Raw genomic sequence first — 12,023 nt, 5'->3', positions numbered from 1 at the left:
AAAAAAGCATGATCATAAAAAGTCCACTTTTTAATTACACCCTTCTTTTCATTTCTGTTTAAATGATAGAATAATTAAATAATTGCTCTGTGCATCTGAAGAGGACCCACATCCCCACTAGATATTCCTATTAGTTCACATATAACGACGATAGAAACAATTCTACTAAAATTAAACCTCCTCTGCTGAGATTACATCGATCAATCTGGAAACTTAGTTCTCCAAATAATTACACTCAATGCGATCAAGGGTTCCCTCTGATTGATCTTTCACGAAACCGATAAATACACAAGTGTCGTTAACAGAAGCAAATATTCTAGTTAAGCAATCCTCCGAGTACCATCGCGATTACAACGATCGCTACTTAGCGACGCAACTTTGTTAATCAAAGCGTTCACGGTCCGAATCAGGCGTTCTCGTCGACGAGTTACAGAGACGCGGTCTTGTAGGCAATCCCGAGACTACAAATCCCACAAACAAACAAAACGAACGCGAACAAAGGCGAGTCCGAAACAAAAGGGTAAATCTGTAAGGCTCCGAACGTTACGTACAAGACGGTCCATTATGTACAGTGCCGAGTGGAAGTAGATCAAGAGTTTAGGGGACTGGGATCGTGAAAGACTATCTCTGTTATGCGCATTTCAAAGGGTCAACTCCTCGGTTAAATTAAGCCAATATCGCAGACGTGTTTCAAAAATGGATCAAGATATTCGCGAGAAATACCTCGTCTCTGTTCGAATCTCTCTCCTTTATCGGTTTTCCGATACTATGGCCGCTTTTCCTCGTTTTTCAAGTAAAATCGCGCAATAAGGGTCGTTGATTTCGCTTCTGGATGCAATAGGACGCTTGTCGGCGGCGCTAATTGTATCTCATGCTTTATGGAATTTTATCGAACAGGTGCAATAATAGAATCAGTTTCTCCAACTATCTCGTTGGGAATCTATCGATCCTCCTACGTATGGCGATTCTAAGTTTTCTTTCTCTGCTGCGATCTCTAAAATGGAACCCCTTGTAACGATGTTACAGAATGTTGCACAATGCCAGGAATATTTTAAACTATGTATATTATGGTAGGGGAAGGTGATTATTTATTTATTTGAAATAATTCTTCTTGCGATATCTTGCGATAAAATGTTATCGATTTATATTCCAGTATATATTCCTGAAGTTTTGTTATTCTTACATGCAACAATTACATAGGGATTAACGATTATGGACTATCTGTGTAAATACATTTTTGATCCTGATAGCATTAGGATTAGATTATGAAGAATACGGTTTCGATTAAAGGTTGACTACTACTGGTTCTATGTTTTCTTTAACGTTGTACTGTTGTTCGCGAAAACAGATTTTCTATATCCAATTTCTGAGAGTATTATTTTTTTAAATATTTGCTATTCATTCCCACTTAGAGGAGGAAGGATACTGTCGCTTAATAGCTCTCGAGGTTCTCCGAGAACTATATCCCGATGGATTTGCGCCTGCTGTTATCTCACGCGAAAAGTAAACGAAAGCGACACTTCAATCGAAGAAAAAACCCATCGAGATGACGCAACAACGCTATTCAAGGTATCAACCTACGTCAACGGTGACGTAGTTAACGTTTCATAGAACTAAAAATAAACACTCGTAAATTCAAAACAATATGCGTCCTTGTCAATTCTTCCCAGATTTCGATTCAGGATTAATCCAATACACGATAAATCACTCATTTATCACGTTTCTCAAAACTTTTACGTTCTAATATTTAATTTCATTACTTAGGTTCAACTTTGCTGTCTTTCGAGTTTCCAGCTTTTCATGTATCAATTTTCTATTTCTATTAATACGAAAGATTCATAGACGTTAATAAATACACAAACCTCGCGTGGCTCGATTACTGTGATTTGTAATTTCACTTTGAGGTAAGCTGGAACAGAAACAGAGTGCTCTAATTAGAGTGACGAAATCACAGCGGGCACAACGATACCCAATGATTAAGAGTGAATACTGTTATTTGATGGGAGAAAAAAAAAATGCTCGACGCAGGGTATCCTTGGTACGAGAATAACAGTATAATTGCTATCGTAGAATCGATACTCCCGCTAAGAATTGGAAAAATTGCGAGTGGTCGATGTCTGACCACTCGCTGATACGTATCACTTGGAGTGTCTGCACGAGCACTGTGACAATCTACTTAACTTTGTATGCAACGATTGAAATCGCTGCATTGCGTGCACTCTAATTTATTGATGGAATGTCGATATTCTCGAAGTACATTCGAATTTTGTCTAGAGACAATTAGAAACTATGGAATCTACCGTTCGTCGCGTTACTTATTTTTGTATTCTCCAGATCTGTTAGTTTCTCGACTTCTACCATATGATTTACGTACATATTCCTGATATCCTTTGTTAAAATATCAATAGTATCCCGAGAATACGGAGCAAATGCGCTCAAGAACGCGTGCTATGGCGGTATATATCATTCCACGTACGTAATCTCGGTACAGTTGCGTTACAATGATCTATATACTTTCCAGGAACTGTTAGAAACTAGAAAAGAGGAAATTATTGCTTCTTTCGCGAACAGAGATGTAACAGTAGCGAAGATGATGTTTAACGTTACTTCCCTTTCGTGAGTGACTTATCGATTGGTACACTTTCCATGAAGATGGCTATAGCTCTACGTTAACATAATCGGTGGTGAGGTGAAATAATGCTACTCCGACGTGATCGATTATTCACTGACGACAGGTAAGGACTGACTTAAATATCCACCAATTATCATTAGGTGAACTGGAAACTAATGTCGTTTTTTCAATTTTAAATATTAGGTTGTCCCAAAAGTTTCTTTCGCTTTATTAACAAGTAATACATGCACAATATTTTATGTTTTATACAGGGTGTCCCAAAAATGTTGTAACACCTTGAAGGAGGTGGTTCCGGAGGTGATTTGAAACAACTTTTTCCTTAGCGAAAATGTTGTACGAGGTTTCGTTGAGGAGATATTAACGGAAAACCGCGACCAATCAGAGCGCGAGTATGCCGATGGAGCGGCCGCGGTAGCGAATGAGCGCGGCCGCCTAGCGCGTAGCCTACGCTCAACCGGCATACTCGCGCTCTGATTGGTCGGGGTTTTCTATTAATATCTCCTCAACGAAACCTCGTACAACATTTTCGCTAAGGAAAAAGTTGTTTCAAATCACCTCTCGAACCACCTCCTTCAAGGTGTTACAACATTTTTGGGTCACCCTGTATTACATTACTGTCTATTTATATAAACACGACCACATAAAATAATCGAGTGCAACTCGCGAAAGAAACTTTCGGGACAACCTAATACTTGTTTATCACTCATCAGCTCATTGATTGTCATCAATCTAGCATTGAAAATTTTGCACACCTGATATCAAAAAACTGCTAATAACGAGGGCGATTACATAATTGATTTAAAATAAAAATTTATTATAGATTTGTTTGAATTTTATGTAAAAGAAACGACATTACTTTCCAGTCTACCTGATATTATATGTTTCTCTTCCAAACGAAACCAATTTTCAATCTCTCGAGAGATATCGACCGCGATTTATACAACCACGATTTATAAATAAAAATTGCTTTGGCTTGCGCGTCTTCGATTGGTGAATTCATTTAAAATTCATTTATGATTCGTTCCTCTACAGGTTAATCTACGAAAAAAAAAAAAATAAATAAATAACGAATCGCACAAGAACCGAATGCTGCAAGAAAACACGTTTCATGAAAACATTCACTTGCGCTAGTACGTTCACGAGATGAACGTAAAAACATCGCCGTCGAGTAATCGATAACGCGGGTGTTCGGGTTTCGGGGCAACCCCGGTCAACGAAATTCCAATTTCCGATTAGTCGACGCTCGAACCTTCTGTAACTCGATCATCCGCAATCGATTTGAATACGATTGACGTGGCAACGTGCTTCGGTTCAATCAGGTTAACGTCAACCCCCCTCCAACCCCCTCCGATGCATGATTCAAGTTCGTACACGCTTCAAGTTTCTCTCAATGCTAACATCTTCGTTGGATACAATGGATGACTCATCGAGATATCGACGCGCAGCACTGCGTTCTATAGCGAGATTCTTATCTGCGTGAAATTTCGCAACGGGTAGGTCTTGTTCGGTGAAAATTGGAGTCTAGCAAAATTTGGGAAAGCAGAGACTCTGAAATTGATCTCTCACATTGGACAAATAAAGGTTAAACTTATTGAGATATCAACGTGGTATTGTATCGTATACTTTGTTTAATCAAAGATTCTTTGATTAGAATGATATTTTCTCCATCTGTTTGGAGCCTGTATCGAAGGGAACCTTGCGAATTAACATTTCAGGAGTTCGTTACTGAGTGGTAGTAAAAATGCTTATTGGATTAGGTCTAGGTATAATGGACGAATAATGGGATTAGACCCGAGGAATACCTGAGGTGTATACAATTTAGGCAGCAGTCTGGTGCTAAGTCCTGTACTCCCCCCCAGGCCTAATCTTATCTGTACATTATACCTGTGTTGCACCCCAATTATTTCTTAATTCGTTTGTGTTAGATACTTCAAAGATCGCAAACCGAAACCCTTGGACTTATCTGCAACCCCTCTCAAAGAACCCCCTCCATCGAGACCTAAGGGTTTACTTTTTCTAAATCGTAAAAATGATGAAAATGTATGTAAATTGGCTTGAAACAAGTGAAAAAAGAGTATCCCCTTGTATGTCCACCGTGAAAAGGTGGAGTCTAAAAATTTACTAAAGAATATCAGAACCGTCTACGAAACTACCAACATCCGCATACAATGAATCTATTAGGCTCCAGTTGACCACACCTAGCGACTGAAAAGTCACAATCCACTCGACCTTACTAACAAATTCACAAACGTTTAAATACCGCTGTTTTACATATTCGGCAATTGGAGACTTGGATGGACTACCATTGGAGACTTGTTCGATTTACCAAATATATTAACTACTCCAATTTCTCACTGCAGAATTAATTATAAATTTCTCATTGAAATAAACATTTAGTAGTAGAATATAAAATCATATAAAATAGAAATAATACTTCTTTTTAGTTTTGGAGCAGCGTTTTCCAAAGTAAGAATGTACCATCTTCAAAGGGGGTGTCTGAGCATCCGAGGTGGGACGCGAAAGTCAATTTTTTATATAAAAAGGTACGAATAACTTAAATATTCATTTAAGTCATCGAGAGTCAATGTTTTAGGGCCATACTTGTGTCGTTTTAAAGCTATCGCTTGTGTCAGAATTTCCTATAATTAAATACTCGTTGCGTTTCATTTCTTCCCGAATCAATAAAAATAAAAATAAAAAAAATACCGTTTCGAGGGTATGTACATACACGATGCGCAGAGGGTACAAAATGTCGTCGAACGGGTCGACGCGTTCGTTCGACGTTAGGCACCCACCTCGACTGTACTGTCTAGACGTCCTTCTTGTATAGATTTCGCGAGGATGTTTCGTTTCTACGTCGCGAAAACATCGGAGACACGGAGCAATCGATAGCAACGGAGTATCGGAAAGTATCGTTGAGTAAGTGCAAGACGGGCGTAGGTGAAGAGCGCCCATCGCGTGTACGTAGATTTTCACGATCGATCCAGTGGTCGGAATAACAATTTCTGCGGTCTTACCTTCGGGTTAACTTTGAATGGGGCTAGTTTCGATCGTCTGTTCGGACGGGCGAACGCGTTCGATGTTTGGTGTTCGGTGATGGTTATCGGAAGAACGTTGACAGAAGTCGATGACGGACGCGACACTACTTACGACGTGAAACGGTTTCAAAACACTCGCGACTGACACTATGTCGGCGCACTGACAATTCTTCGACGGTCCTCGAGACTCTTAAGGGACACGTACGCGGGCATTATAATGCATTTATCCACGTATCGCTCACGATCGAGCGTGTACGCCCGCGCACTCTCACTGACACACACACGCACGCACCGACTACCGAACCACCCTGTCCCCGAGAACAAATCACCTCAACACCTCCGGTCCGGTCGACGGTCGGTCGTCGAGTGACGAGTAGACCCGAGGCGCCTGCGCGCTTACCCCCGCGGCGGCGGCCATTAGCCGACGGGGCGAGTTACCGCGCATGCGCCATCTGACGGTCACCTGGTAATTACTACACTCACACCACCGAAAACGGATGTCCTTTAAGCCCTCACGGGTACCACGATCTCTAATTCATCCCCATAGTTTTGCTAGCTTCTTCGCGATCTGCCCCGTGTACAGAACTTCACACCTTTTACAATGATAGTAAATACTAAATTGACTCGGGACCGAAATAAATTGCTAGGCGATACAATTTTCAATTTGAACGCCTCGCCCTCGTATTACGAATTAAGGGGGGAGGGTCAAGTAAACAACCGCTTTTTCGCGAATTATTTTTGAAGAGTGCGTAATATATATTTATTTACAACTAATTACTTGATATCTCGTAGCATCTAGATAATCTATATAATTTTTTTTTTATGTAAAAATATTCATAAATGAACGAAACAGCAGCTGTTTGAAGTTGGCTTCTCGAAAATGCACCGCGCAACGCACAGATCACTCTAATTATTTGAAATCAAAAATTCACCAATTTTACGTTAAAATATAGTAATCCTATTATTAAAGTATTAAAGTATTATTAAAATATTAAAATATTAAAGTATAGTACTAAAATATTGTTTTCGAGCAATTGAAAACTTATTTCGTTTAACACCTAATTAATTTTTCTATTTTCATAATGAAAAGCCCCGTTACCTATGTGTGGGCGATGCAGTCAACGTGATAACCCTTAACGGTCCAATATCGCCTACGCGGTATGGCATTTTTATTTATTAGGCCGAATACCACGTATATCCTATTATCTTATTAGTATGAAAATTGGGTTTTTAACTTCAAATTAATATGTATAGAGCAAAATGTAATAACAGTGTCGCATAACAATTTATGCAAAGGTAGACGGACTCTTTAATATTTGCTTTATCTGAAAAGCTCGTTAAGTAATTTCACCAGTCTCTGTTTTATTAATTCGTATGGGAAAATATCCTTTATTAATTTTTCTCTGTCTTCCATTGCTTTCTTCTTAAATTCGATTGAAATGATTTCTTATTTATTTTCGTTGTTATTTTCTCATAGAAATAGAATAGAATAGAATAGAATAGAATAGAATAGAATAGAATAGAATAGTAAAGCAATCTAACTATGAAATGAATTAGCGTTCGACGCGATAAGAATTTTATTTGAATGGCCATTTCAATGGGAGTTTATTTCTATAACGCCCAAGGCCTAATTTCCAGGATATCGATCCAAAGGATATGGGTTTCTAAGTCGGCCCGTAAAATAAAATATAAAAGAGAGCCATTCGGAGACGCTCTTTGGAAATACTATTTTGGCTTACTTTATCGTCCTGAATTGGAACTGGACACGTTCTTATTTCTCCGAGGATAAGAAATTATACGATTTTCTTTTTGCACGATTCACGAGAAATAGAGTTATCAAACGTTGCGCCACCCCCATCGAAATTGTGCATACACAAGGGTGACCTAGAGAAAGGAGTATACAGTACTCACAAAGCAGACAAAAAACGTCCTGGCGACAATAGGTCTGCGAAGGAACCCTGGCGAAAATGAATCGAGATAAAGGCGTCACTGTTTCATTCCAGATTTTTATTTAGGTTTCCAACACAAAAAGAAAAAAATATTTCATGCGTCTCCCGTTTCAAAGCGAATTCGAGATCTTCATTAACAGTGAACAAATCTCGATGCAGATCTCCTTCTTTATCGTTCTCGATATTCGAACGATAAATAAATATCACGGATCGAGCAATTACCGTTTACAAATAAAATTAATTTCAAGTTTGATTCGCGAACCTCGACCAATTTATGGTTTAAACAATACCTGGCTACTGCTATCAATATCTCCGTAGCATCGTACACATTCCTATCGATTATTGGTCTGTTCGAAGCAATATTCACGGTTCATTCAGTTGATACGATACCTCTTACCTAGGCACCATTTATTAAAATTCCTATCAGCGTGATATCTGATTTCGCGTGATGCAACCTTTCACAAGTAAAGCAAACAGTCCGTATCTGCGTCAGAGTTGATTTACGAACCTACGTTAACTGGACATTTTTTGTCTGTGATAACCATCTTGAATCCTGCGACTATTTTTTCGAACCACTTGGAACTTCGAATAGTCGCCCCGATTCGTTCAACACTTTTCTATCGATACATTTCGAGTACCAATGCAGTACTGTAAACAAAGATCTTTGGCGTAACAGTCCTAATTGCGGTTATCGATCACAGCTTTGTTTGGAGCAACACCGTCGTTCACTTCGCAGACAGCTTCTAAGCATCGCAGTATTTACCAATGTTGGTATTTGTTCACTTCCACGGTTAAACGTACAATCTGGGTTCTATAACGAGAGTTTTTCACGAAAGGCTCGCCACGAAAGGGTCGACGGGGTTCGACTTTGTCGAGCAATGGTAGCCGCGGCGACGTAAAATTGCAATCTCGTTCCCTAACGGGATTAGTAAATTGAGAATAACGCTTTGTCGACGTCGGAACGACATTAGTTAGTACTGGATTAACAAATTCCCTTGCCGAGCGTCGGTCGTTAGAATTAGCGGGCGCAACTGTAAGGAAACCGTTAAATCGATTTCGCGTACGTTTGATTGAGCTTCCGTAATCGTTTTATAGCAGTCATTAAACCTGGCTTCTATGCCTTGCTTTCACCAACTGCGCGACAACTGCGAAACCGTTCTGACCGATTGATCGAATAAACCTGGCCGACGTATTGGCTCAATCGTTGACAAACGCTACCTGATTCATGAGAAACGAAGCAAAGTAATCGGTACGAGCATCCCGTGTTATCGCAGACGAGAAATTTATCGACGTGTGGGCTCAGTATTTGTTACTGGCTTTTTATTCAAGAATAATTTTGTTCGAGTCCTTTTCAGACATATCTGTATGTTCTCGAGACGTACATCATTTATTTGACATTCATCGAAACGAAACTGTTCCTATCGGAAAGCTGATGTTATGGAGACAAATAAGCAGTAAAAAACAGATGCGGTAGCTGTGACTATCGAATGACGTCCAGTAAACGGCATTGGCCATTTTCTCGAGACCGTGTTCGACGTCCTCGCGGGAATTTTTTATTCCTTCGGTTCATCGAGTGCCTCGACCGTAAAAGATACCCAGACAGCGTAAGCGTAAAATATCGCAAAACGTGTAGTGAATTTTTCTACGTTTTTCTTTTTTTTTTCTTTTTTTCTTTTTGCAAACTTGCATTCTACGAACAGTTCCTGTATCTCGAGGCGCGGTATAATTTATATTTTTACATGTCTCAATGGAACGATTCCATCGATTACCGAGAGAAAATGGCCACCGTAAATCTAACCAGTCGGGAAATAAAATTACGACACTGCCGCGATACCTATAAAACGTTTAGTCTTCATCGCGTCGCGGAACTCTCGATATTTCCCGTAAAGTAATCGGTTCAGATGGAAATAATCGAATCTTGGAGACTTTAAAAATCTTTGCGTTAAAACCTTTAAAAGTTGCGGAAGCACACTCTGGATTGTTGAAGGAATGTTAAAAATTTAATTAGAGGACCTGTGTGGGCCAAACACTACTCTGAGATCAATTAAGCGAGAACACCGAAAAGAATCAATTAGAAAACGAGGATCGATTGTTCCGATAACAACGTTTGTTTCAAGTAACGTGTTTACACGATACCTGTCCGACGCCATCAGATATGGTCGTTCCGTCCGAGTAGGTGAAAGGTTTCTGTCTTACTATTTACTACACCGAAACCACCCCTAGACGAAACAGATATAGGGGCACTTGAGAAGGAAAAAGGTCGGACACCCGCCCCTCGTTAGCAAACCTGCGATGCTTGTTTACCCAACAGATTGTAGAAACGTTAACCGAGCGAATCTGCTGACAACGTCGAACAACATTTACCGTATCTCGACTCGTTATTAATATTTCTAATGGGAGATCGGAGAATAATTTGATCCACATAAAGTAACGTAAATTAACTAACTATTAATTCAATGACTGTTACATAAACAATTATCGGCGCTCTGTTACGAATTGTTAACGGATCGGGAATGATACAATAAATTCCATATTAATGCGACTTACAATAACTCCAATCGTTGCTCGGTATTGATCAACGATGCCAATCCGAACGTTTCAAATTTCCAATTCAATTTTAACGAACGCGGAGCATCCTATTTATGCTTAAAGGGAAACACAGGCTATTTTCAGAAGCATTTCCATGAAATGAAAATTCTCGCAAAGAAGGGTCTCGTACGCATCGATGACGTCAAAACGCTCCTATAGTCAACACCCTTCGACCCACGCTCCCATGAACGAAACGTTAAATTTCTGCTCCCGCTGTCGCGCAGCCATTATCTTTTAGATAGTATAACAAACGAAAAAAAGAAACGCGACACTCGAGGTAACTTGTGTGACTCTCGTGCGGTACGACCTTGGGAGCGATCATTGTCGAAGCGATATCTGAGATCGAGAATGGCGAATGCAGACACAAAGGCGCCTTTATATGCGAGCGAGAATAACCGATAAGACGCACTTTTGTTATTAGTAAACGCGACTTGATATTCATTGGAGATTGCATTCGACTCTCCAACGAGATTACTTTACGTTCGGAGGAAAGCACTTGTGCTATTTGCTTCTTTATACTTTTATAATTTGAAGAATGTTTACCTAGTGGGAGTAGTTATTTCGGAGGATACATTTCGTTTACTTATACGCGACAGAAACGCAGAACTTTCAGCTGTTTGCCGCAACGGTCAATTAATTTTCCAATGTCGATCCTAAAAATAGTCCAGCATCATTCCAACGGAATCATTTATTCAAATGACTTTATCATCCTGCGCCGTGTAAGTACCTTCAAGCACACGTTACTTTTCCGTCTCCGACATTTGATTGATATCCTCCTGAATTATTTAGAAACGCGGTTCCTAATTGTTTTGATCGGTATAATACTCAGACCGCCGCTGAGAATACATTAAAACCAGTCAATAACTGTTTAAAAATGGAATAGCTCCTCGAGTTCGGTGAATTCCTCGAATACGCCAAGTCAACTCGAGGAAACGTTCCTTTAAACGCGTCAAATTTGGGTAGCCGGTGGTGAGTGTAATTTTAGATTGTACTACTCGTTCTGCACAAAGATTTCATTCTAGATTGTCTTTCCTTGGCTATAAATTACACGGACGCGTTGCAATTTATTCGACGTAATTGTGGGTTCCCCGGATAATTTCCCATAATTTGTTTTCAAGGAGCATCGGGTGAGTTCGCTCGAATTAATTACTTTCACCAACGCCACCGTTACCCTGGATAGCGTAAGATAATTGTCGATACGGATTAATAACGAAATAAACAAAATTAAGCGAACGGCGTCGCATTTTTTTCCACGCCAATCGCCCTAATTCGCCGACATGGAGTCCCATGCGAGGGACAGCTCCGGTGTAATTATGACAAATTGATCGTAAACACATCGGCCCTGATTACGACTACCGACACGTACTATTCCGTTTCCAAGTGCCGCTGCCGTAGCGTGGCGCGTTTCGTTCACTTTTAAGTAATTAAACTAAAGCATGTACAGGCTATTCCTAGCAGAGTGTTGCAAACTTTTTTTCTCAAAAACTAACGAAGATATCGATTTCATTTTCGCGTTATACGAATCGTTCTGTATACTACAGAAGAGCGAAAGAAATTAGGCTACGTTGATACGGTTGTCCTCATTTTTCGATGAAAAAGATAAAGTGTACTAACCTAAGTGTACGAATACTTCTTTCTAATTTAAAATCTGATATTTGTACATTTCTGGGGGCATTATTTATGGAACGGTCTCGTTCTAATTATTCGATTTGAACGAACGTTATAGCGTTCAGCGAGTAGCTATTACGATCAGGTATTGCGTAGATAAATCTTGCACGAATATTTTCTAGGAATTCGTCAACGAAATGTTCCCGA

At 39.8% G+C, this 12,023-nt stretch overlaps 1 protein-coding gene across 18 annotated transcripts in view; it reads right to left on the bottom strand.

Moving 5' to 3' along the window:
• The window catches only part of LOC128878977 (kinesin-like protein unc-104), a 38,601-nt gene that overhangs the window by 23,387 nt on the left and 3,191 nt on the right, over positions 1-12,023 (bottom strand). Inside the window, exon 1 of one of the 18 annotated variants that reach the window (XM_054127691.1) lies at positions 5,650-6,201. The exons of the other annotated variants lie outside the window; for them this stretch is intronic. The gene's annotated coding sequence lies outside the window, so the exon portion shown is untranslated. Of the gene's footprint in view, positions 1-5,649; positions 6,202-12,023 lie in introns of those variants that run through there. 18 annotated transcript variants of the gene reach the window in all.

Source organism: Hylaeus volcanicus, chromosome 6 (assembly GCF_026283585.1).
Source record: "Hylaeus volcanicus isolate JK05 chromosome 6, UHH_iyHylVolc1.0_haploid, whole genome shotgun sequence".
Lineage (NCBI taxonomy): Eukaryota > Metazoa > Arthropoda > Insecta > Hymenoptera > Colletidae > Hylaeus > Hylaeus volcanicus.
Note: the sequence above shows the minus strand (reverse complement) of the source record. Positions and strands in the feature narration are given on the sequence as shown.